We start from the raw sequence: 10,345 nt of genomic DNA, 5'->3' as shown, positions 1-10,345 counted from the left end.
AATTTTTTATTATTTTTTTATAGTTTTATAGACAGCGTAATCATCATAAACAAAAACAAACAAAAAAAGAATACATCCCATTCTCTCTCTCTCTCCCCCCCCCCAAATGATTTCCCTCAACTTCCCCTTCTGGTTCTTTAGATATTTGCTACTTCTGTTTACATTGTTTCATTTTAATGCTTTTAACTAAATGCTCTTCTGTTCTTATCATTTTTATACCATATCCTTTAAATTACATCTTGTATTTAATAATTTTCATAACATTATTCCTTATCTTTTTCTCTCCCTTTTATAGTTGTCTTTACTCAAACGCCGCTAGCGAGTCTATTTCTTTACAATATTTCTGCACATACAACATAAATGGATCCGAGTCTTTTTAAAGTCTCTCTTGTCCTTATCTCTTAGTCTTCCTGTACGTTTTGCCATTTCTGCGTATTCCATCATTTTAACTTGCCAGTCTTCTTTCGTTGGTATCTTGTCATCTTTCCAATTTTGAGCTAGTAGAATCCTGGCCGCCGCTGTGACATACATAAATAAGTTCTTCATCTCTTTTGGTAAATCCTGTGATACCTAATAAGAAAGCTTCTGGTTTTTTTTAGCAAAAGTTATTTTAAACACTTTTCCCCATCTCATTATAAATCATTTCCCATTCATTTTTTATTACTTTACAATTCCACCACATGTGGCAAAACGGTCCTTCTTTCTCTTTACACTTCCAACATATATTAGAGCATGATCTATACATTTTAGCCAGTTTAACAGGAGTCATGTACCATCGATACATCATTTTCATATAGTTATCTTTCAAATTTATACAATCCGTAAATTTTAGGTCCACCTTCCATAGTTTCCCCCAGTTTTTCATTTTTATATTATGGCCTACATCTTGTGCCCAATTTTGGTGATCTTTGAATCAAGTACATTTACAGGCAAAAGCGGGCTTTGGGGGTCAGGGGTTGATTCTAGGCTCTACTTCAGGCTCTACTTAGCAATTAATCTTTGCCTTAATTTGTTACTCAATGCCTTGAACATCCACTAGCATTTCTTTTTAAATGCTGATAATGCTTTTATTGTAGCTTGCTTTATTATTATTTCTATACCCCATTGCTAACAAAGTATTTTTATACATATGAAAAGCAACTCATGGATTGTAAAGATAATGGTTTGTAAAGTAAAAAAAAAAAGTTTTTTTATTTAAAAAAAGTTTATGTTTGCCTCTGTTCTGAAATTTGGTTTTAAAGTAAAGCGTGTCAATATATTTGGGTTTGTTTATAAAGCAGAAGTGACCAGATGCTTCCAGAAGCTAAAAATGAGCTCTGTATCTGAAGCGCTTTTGATTGTTGGAAAGGCTTCAAACCAACTTCTGCACACCATGGAGCCCGGCACGCTTCCCCTGCGCCCGTACCTGCTGTACGTTCTCCTTGCTGCCGTCTCCTGTGCTATTCAGCAGAGTATTCCTCTCTTATCTCACGCAGCGGTGTGTGTGCATATGCCAGCAAATTACAGACAACAGAGTCCGGCTTCTTTCTAATCCAGAAGCTATATTTTACAAGGCATAAATCTACATTCCTGGAGATACGCTCGACATTTTGCGTCTTCTCCCTTCTCCGTTCTCCGGACACAGAAAAACAAGTATCACATTACACAGTACACAGTACACAGTACACAGCGTCTTCCGGTGACGCTCTTCCTCCTGTGGGTGGGACAACCTGGTTGAGCTTGTTAACTCTAAAAGCTCCAAACCTCTACAGTATCAACAAACGTTTTCCCTACAATTATTCATAATGAAAAGTTGTAAGAAACTTTAGATTTTCCACCCTTGAGCTTTTGAACTACAACTCCCATCAATCTTGGCCATACAGGCTGAGGCTTATGTGAGTTGCTCCCCAACATCTGAACAACCCAATGTTGGATATCCCTGCTCTATACTTTATTATTATTTGTTTAATTTATATACCACTTTATATTTTTAAGAAAAACCTCAAAGCGCTTTACAGCATATTAAATCAACAAATAAAACAATTTGAAAAAAGTGAAATACAGTGGTACCTCGGGTTAAGAATTTAATTGGTTCTGGAGGTCCATTCTTAACCTTAAACTGTTCTTAACCTGAGGAACCACTATAGTTAATGGGGCCTCCCGCTGCCACCGCCACGCCATTTCCGTTCTCATCCTGAGGTAGAGTTCTCAACCCAAGGTACTACCTCCGGGTTAGTGGAGTTTGTAACATGAAGTGTTTTCACCCTGTTGTGGGTCAGTGATTTCAGCAAGTGGTTTCAGCTCTCTGACATAGCAGACAGGAGACAGCGTCTTCATGTAACAATTCTTTATTCAGGCAAACAAGACGGGACTGAAGAGAGGGAAGCTACATTTATAGGGACAGAGGACTGGCTAAACAAGGATACAATTTGGAGGGAACAATCTCAAGCAATCACAAAGCTGCTTTTGGTGGAAACAATAAGACTGAGGATCCAAATGCAGAGCTTGAATGAACCAATAGTAGCTGTTCCTTCTGGAACAGGAAGGCAGTTACTTTACCCTAAATTGAGTACAGACATTAGTAATACAGATATGATAACCTTTGAATCAATACACAACAACCCGAAGTGTTTTTATCCTGAAATACCACTGTATAGAGCAGGGGTCAGCAAGCTTTTTCAGCCGTGGGCCAGTCCACCGTCCCTCAGACCATGCGGTGGGCTGGACTATATTTTGAAAATAATAATGAATGAATTCCTATGCCCCACAAATAACCCAGAGATGCATTTTAAATAAAAGGACACATTATACTAATGTAAAAACACGCTGATTCCCGGACTATCCGTGGGCCGGATTGAGAAGGCGACTGGGCCGCATCCGGCCCACAGACCTTAGACTGCCTACCCCTGGTATATACATTCAAAGCAACATACCGGTAACAGAAAACTAAAATATTATATTAAAAGATTTCAAAATAAAACATTACAAAGGAGGTCAACTACAGAATACATATTTAACATAGGGCTGGGTGAGTCTGGGCAACACCCCCAAAGCCAGGTGGAAAAGGCCTTGCAGTGAGTGGCCTTCATGCCTCACAGCCAAGCAATGTTGCTCCGGCCTCATGAAGAGCCTCTTTAATGGGACCCAAGTGTGTTTAAGGTTGCAATTAACTTAATCTTCCCTAAATCTGTTTTTAGCACAAGCATGTGCCACTTCCACTGCCCATCCTCAAAGTCAGAGTAGCAAGCACATGTATCCTGTAGGGACACTTGGCTCTTCCTGTTCGGCATCACTAAGACTGCCCCCTGCCCCCTCTCATGGAACAACAGCCTCCTTTTAAGCACTCCAACAGTTATTTACCGTTCCCCCCATTGCTCTCATGGCACATGTGTGATACACACGCTTCGCTCTAAGGCCTCCTGAAGCATGTTATGCTTTGAGAGAAAGGGATGCACTCCTGCTAAAAGCACACTCACTGCTTACAGGCACATACGCGAGAGAAACAAGAACTAGCCTTGCATCCCCTCTTCTTCCCTTCCCTTCTCCCCCCCCCCATTGGCCTAGGCCCAGACTTTCTACCCTAAACCGAAACCTAACCGTCTTAGGGGACCATGCTGAGGAGAGCTGCACTGTCTGAGGCACATTCTTGGGAACTTCCCCCCGCCCCCGAATTTCCCAGGAGCAGGAGGACTGTATAGATTAGGAAAAGTGGTTTGCAGAGGAATATAGTTCAGAAGGCAGAAGCTGGGAAATACTGGATGAGGAACAGCTTCAAAATGCAGAATAAATCTTCCTGGCATGATGCTGTTTGGATTTCATACTCTGCACTTTCATGGAAGTGATAGGCCTACTATCAAAGCGAATCCCCCAATTTCAGCGTTTACTCTTTGCTCCTTGGTACAGTTTATTTTGAGCACAGAGCTCCCAAACCCACACTGTTAACACAGGATAGCCTTCATTATGTTGCGAAGTAAAATGCATCATTGCACAATTTAAAAACAACAACAACCCAGTGTGCATTTGATTTGTATGATTTGGCTAATACCTCCAGGTTCAACGGACTTTCTACAATGTGATCACAGCTTTGTCGTCCCGAAATGCAGCCACATTTGATGTGTGCCTGCAGGAGAACCTACCGTATTTTTCGCTCCATAAGACACACTTTTTTTCCTCCTAAAAATTAAAGGGAAATATCTGTGCGTCTTATGGAGCGAATGGTGGTCCCTGGAGCCGAATTGCCCAGGGGCCAAAAGCAGATAGTGCTTTTTATTTTACAAAGAGAAAAGGGGATTTTGAAAGGACCCCGCTCAGCAGCTGATCAGCAAGAGATCAGGAGAGAGATAAGAGTCCAGGCTCCCTTTCAGCCCCACCCTCCATTGTTGAATTTGCTGCAGAGGGAGGTTGTTTGTTTCCCCAGCGAAGTGTGACTGGCTGATTAGATTATCTGTCTGGAAACTGTAGAAATGGCTCCCTTTCCTTCAGAAGATGCAGAAATGTGAGTTGAACCCCATAAAATGGGGCTTTTCCTCTTTGCTTTTCCCCCTTTGCACAAAAGCTACAAAACTTTTAGCTGATCCTCAAAAAACCAGGGCTTTTCCCTTTGCAAAAAAACTGTAAAACCTTTAGCTGATCCTCAAAAAAAACAGGGCTTTTAGAAGATGAAAACCAGAAAAATAATTTTTTTTCTTTCCTCCTTTGCAAAAGGAGCTTTGCTTTTCTCCCTTTGCAAAAAAGCTGCAAAACTTTTAGCTGATCCTCAAAAAAAAACCAGGGCTTTTCCCTTTGCAAAAAAGCTGCAAAACTTTTAGCTGATCCTCAGAAAACAGGGCTTTTCCCTTTGCAAAAAAAGCTGCAAAACTTTTAGCTGATCCTCAAAAAAAAACCCAGGGCTTCTCCCTTTGCAAAAAAGCTGCAAAACTTTTAGCTGATCCTCAAAAAAACAGGGCTTTTCCCTTTGCAAAAAAGCTGCAAAACTTTTAGCTGATCCTCAAAAAAACAGGGCTTTTAGAGGAGGAAAACCAGAAAAATATAGTTCTATATACAGTGGTACCTCGCTAGACGAATGCCTCGCCAGACGAAAAACTCGCTAGACGAAAGGCATTAGCTAGCGGAAGGCTGCCCCGCAAGACGAAATTGTCAATGGGGCTGCCTCGCAAGACGGGAAAAAAAAAATTTTTCGTCGCGCGAAAACCGCTTTCTGCCTTGGTGCTTCGCTAAACGAAAAAATCGCTAGACGAAGACACTCGCAGAATGAATTATTTTCGTCTAGCGAGGCACCACTGTACATTTATAAGGCTTTTCACCTGTGAATTTGCTTATGAATATTAAGGTCTCCACTTGCTCTGAAGCTCCTTCCACGTTCCCTAATCTGTGGTTTCCCCCCTGTGTGAGTTAGCTGATGTTTCCTAAAGTGTCCATATCAACTGAAGATTTTTGCACACTCCATACATTTAAATGCTTTCTTCCCACATGTCAGTTCACCAATATATTCTTAGTGTTCCACTTTCACTGAAGCTGTTTCCACACTCCATACATTCAAATGGTTTTTCCACCGTGTGAGTTTGTTGATGTATTCTGAGGGCTCCACTTTGAATGAAGCTCTTTCCACATTCAATACATTTAAATTGATTTTCTCTTTAAAAAAAATATTTATGACAATTTAACACATTACAAAACAGCAACCGGAAAAAAAACAAATAAGAAATAAGAAAAATGATTAATCTTACATTCACCTAACTTTTTCTTGACATTATTGGGTGCCTTCCCTCGGTCCCCCCATCTGAATTTCATTTACTTAAAAACATTTCTACCGTAGCAGTTTCTCTAATCAACCTCTTAACCAACATACTATTCAAAAACTTTTAATTTACCTACTTCATAAAACTAAAAGCAAAAACCTATAACTAGCTCCTAAAATACACTAAATACTACAATATTTATTAAGATAAATTTTAATTTTTTTCCAACCCTCTTCCATCCTCTCTTCGCCTTGATTACGGAGTCTCCCTGTCAGTTTGACATTCAATACATTTACAGTGGTACCTCGCAAGATGAAATTAATTTGTTCTGCAAGTCGTTTCGTTTTGCGGAAATTTCATCTTGCGAAGCATGGTTTCCCATAAGAATGCATTGAACTTTAATTAATGCGTTCCTATGGGCAAAAAGTCGGGGCTTGTTGCCAGCAGCAGCAGCAGTAGCAGCTGCCGGAGGGAGGGAATGGCGGCGGAGCTGTGCCTGAGGGGGAAGCAGACTCCCTCTGAGAGCCGCGGCGCTTCAGGTTCCCGCCACCGCCGCATTATGAAACCCAGCGCTGCAGGGGGCGAGTCAGATGTGCTCCTGGGGCCACAGCCAATGCTCTGGCCGTCCTGCCTTCTGCTCCCCGCCGCTACTTGTGAAATCCACAAGCCCTAAAAGCCATTTCTCCTCCCCGCTCCCCCATGAAGACTCCCCAATTTGAGCTGAGTCAACATTCCACATGTTCCCTTTTGGAGCTGCGGAGCACGCGGCGGGCAGTGGACGGATTAAGCAAGATGAAAGCCTCTCTCTTCACCCCACGGCACTTTTAAAGCCTACTTTTTCCCCTTCTGGGGCACATCGCGACGGGAGCCTCCGGCGGCGCCTTCGTGGGAGCTGCCAGGGGCGGAAACATGGGGGGCTGCTGGTGGGTGGAAGGCAAGTGTCACCCGTCAAGATGTTCTGACAGATGCTCAGTGCTATGCCCTCCGCCCGCTGGCTGGCTGGGGAGGGAAGGCAGGCAGGCAGGAAGGAGAAAGCTAAGGGCAGATTAGCAAATTAGTCGCTCCTTCTCTCCCTCCCTCCTTGGGTGTGCACGGGCAGGCACCGTTAGTAGAAGCCGTCCATCAGCAACCAGTCCAACCTGCCAGTGATAATGTGCGATCAACACCAAATCACCCCCGCCAGGCACAGTCCATCATCCCCTGCAATGCGAGGGGGGCTCGGAGCAGAGCGTCTGCACAGATTGGGGGAGGGGTGGCGCATGGGGGGAGGAGGTAAGGAAGGAGGAGCGGAAGTCTGCAGCAACAGCAGCAGCAACGAGCACCGGCAGGCTGGGAATAAGCGGCTGGGAATCTCGGCTCCCCTGCTGTTGGCTCTCTCGCTTCAGCTCCCCTGCTGTTGACAAGCACCGGCAGGGTGGTTGCAGCAGCAGCAGCTGGAGGGAGGGAAGGGTGGTGGAGTTGTGCCTGAGGGGGAAGCAAACTCCCTCCAAGAGCCACGGCGAAGACGAGGAGGAGCCGCTCCGCTTCAGGTTCCCGCCGCCGCTCTCCTCACAGCAGCAGGTTCCCGCTTCTTCTTATAGTGGTACCGCGCAAGACAAATGCCTCGTTTTGCGAGTCACGGCAATAGAAAATTTCGTTTTGTGAGTCACCTAAAAAATCGCAAAACCATTTCGTCTAGCGAGTTTTTTGTTGCGCGAGGCATTCGTCTTGCGAGGTACCACTATAAACGGTTTCTCCCCCGAGTTAGTTTGTTAGTATATTCTAAGGGCTCCACTACAACGGAAGATCTTTCCACATTCAATATATTTAAATTGTTTCTCCACTGTGTGAGTTCGTTGATGTATTCTGAAGTTTCCATAAAAACTGAAGCTCCTTCCACATTCAATACAATTAAATGGTTTCTCCCCCGTGCAAGTTTGTTGATGTATTCTAAGGGCTCCACTATGACTGAAGCTCTTTCCACATTCAATACATTTAAATGGTTTCTACCCTGTGTGAGTTCGATGATGGCTTCTAAGGGCTCCACTTTCACTGAAGCTCATTCCACATTCAATACATTTAAACGGTTTCTCCCCCGTGTGACTTCGTTGATGTATTCTAAGGGCTCCACTATGACTGAAGCTCTTTCCACATTCAATACATTTAAATGGTTTCTCCCCTGTGTGAGTTCGTTGATGTACTCTAAAGTTTCCATATGAACTGAAGCTCTTTCCACATTCAATACATTTAAATGGTTTCTCCCCTGTGTGAGTTCGTTGATGTACTCTAAAGTTTCCATATGAACTGAAGCTCTTTCCACATTCAATACATTTAAATGGTTTCTCTCCTGTGTGAGTTTGTTGATGGCTTCTAAGGGCTCCACTTTGACTGAAGCTCATTTCACATTCAATACATTTAAACGGTTTCTCCCCCGTGTGACTTCGTTGATGTATTCTAAGTGTTGCACTACGACTGAAACACTTTCCACATTCAATACAGTTAAATGGTTTCTCCCCTGTGTGAGTTTGATGATGGCTTCTAAGGGCTCCACTTTCACTGAAGCTCATTCCACATTCAATACATTTAAACGGTTTCTCCCCCGTGTGACTTCGTTGATGTATTCTAAGTGTTGCACTATGACTGAAACACTTTCCACATTCAATACAGTTAAATGGTTTCTCCCCTGTGTGAGTTTGATGATGGCTTCTAAGGGCTCCACTTTCACTGAAGCTCATTCCACATTCAATACATTTAAACGGTTTCTCCCCCGTGTGACTTCGTTGATGTATTCTAAGTGTTCCACTACGACTGAAACTCTTTCCACATTCAATACATTTAAATGGTTTCTCCCCTGTGTGAGTTCGATGATGTCTTCTAAGGGCTCCACTTTCACTGAAGCTCTTTCCACATTCAATACATTTAAATGGTTTCTCCCCTGTGTGAGTTCGTTGATGTACTCTAAAGTTTCCATATGAACTGAAGCTCTTTCCACATTCAATACATTTAAATGGTTTCTCCCCTGTGTGAATTTGTTGATGTTTTCTAAAGTTTCCATATGAACTGAAGTTCTTTCCACATTCAATACATTTATACGGTTTCTCCCCCGTGTGAGTTCGTTGATGTAGTCTAAGTGTTCCACTGTCAGAGAAGCTCTTTCCACACTCCATACATTTAAATGGTTTCTCCCCTGTGTGAGTTCGTTGATGTTGTCTAAGTGTTCCACTGTAAGAGAAGCTCTTTCCACACTCCATACATTTAAATGGTTTCTCCCCTGTGTGAGTTTGTTGATGTTTTCTAAGTGTTCCACTCTCAGAGAAGCTCTTTCCACACTCCATACATTCAAAGGGTTTCTCCCCCGTGTGAGTTCGTTGATGGCTTCTAAGGGTTCCACTATGACTGAAGCTCTTTCCACATTCAATACATTTAAATGGTTTCTCTCCAGTGTGAGTTCGTTGATGTATACTAAGGTTTCCACTTTGACTGAAGCTCCTTCCACATTCAAGACATTTAAATGTATTCTCCCCCATGTGAGTTTGTTGATGTATCCTCATTCTTCCACAGTGATTAAAGCACATTCCACATTCCCTGCATTTATACTTTTTTTTTTGTTCTTCCCATTGAATTCACAGATGGCCCTGTAGAATCCTGAACATCATCTTCCTCACCTGTTTTTTTTTGGGGGGGGGGAGAATCCTGTTAGAAAAAGAAAAACAAGAAAGGAACTGTCAGTCCCCATGTGCACTTCTCTCATTTTAACACCATCTCCATTCTCCACTGTCCTCTCCATGTTCCAAATTTTTAGGAATGCAGATGAGATAATGGCAAGAGAAACCAATGATCATTACATTCACACTTAAAAAAGCACCATCATTTTATAATAGAAATCTACGATGGAACTGGCTTATAAGACACATCTCTTTCTTTTTCTTTTCCAAGTGCGAAAATGATCTCAGGCTCCAGTAGCAGTCTCTCCTATGAGTAAGAAGTAAAATTGAAGTGTTTTATGCCACATGTTATTGTAAAAATATTGTAATATATTAGAAACTAAGAAGAGCCTGCTGGATTGGGCAAACGCCCACCTAGTCTAGCATCCTGTTCTCACAGTCCAAGCAGACACCTGTCGGAAACCAGCAAGCAAGATTTCTGCACAAGAGCCCTCTGCCCTCCTGTGCTTTCCAGAAAATAGTATGAAGAAGCATTATTGCCTAGGACCGCAAGGGCAGAGCACAGTCTAATCCTTATTTTTAAGCTATCCAAGTTGCTGTCTATCACTGTCTCATGTTGGATGGAAGTCTATCGATTAACTATGCTTCTGTTTATTAAACTTTTGCAGCCCTTAAAAGCTCATACCTGGAAATGTATTATGGCCTAAGCTTTTGTGGGCTGAAGTCTGACAAAGTGGAGTATTTGATCCTGCGAGTCTCTTTGTTGGTTTTATGCACTCATTTTGAAATTTGTACCAAGGTTTTACACAGTATCTCCATGTAAACTTATGGATGGGCAGAATTACAGGGTCACTATAAATTATTATCCCACTTATCCACTTTCACACACAACCGCAGTCTGTAAGATTGGCAGGTTTACACAATTCGCATACAATACTGGCCCAATCCTATGTGCAGAGCCTCATGCCACAGGAATTGTGTATC

The 10,345-nt window shown here is 42.6% G+C and overlaps 1 pseudogene; it reads right to left on the bottom strand.

The window, feature by feature from the left end:
* Positions 1–6,910: 6,910 nt before the first annotated feature.
* Positions 6,911–10,345, bottom strand: part of LOC117042370 — a 28,791-nt pseudogene continuing 25,356 nt past the window's right edge.

Source organism: Lacerta agilis, chromosome 2, assembly GCF_009819535.1.
Source record: "Lacerta agilis isolate rLacAgi1 chromosome 2, rLacAgi1.pri, whole genome shotgun sequence".
Taxonomy (NCBI): domain Eukaryota; kingdom Metazoa; phylum Chordata; class Lepidosauria; order Squamata; family Lacertidae; genus Lacerta; species Lacerta agilis.
The sequence above is the reverse complement of the archived record's forward strand: the minus strand, read 5'-3'. Positions and strand labels throughout refer to the sequence as shown.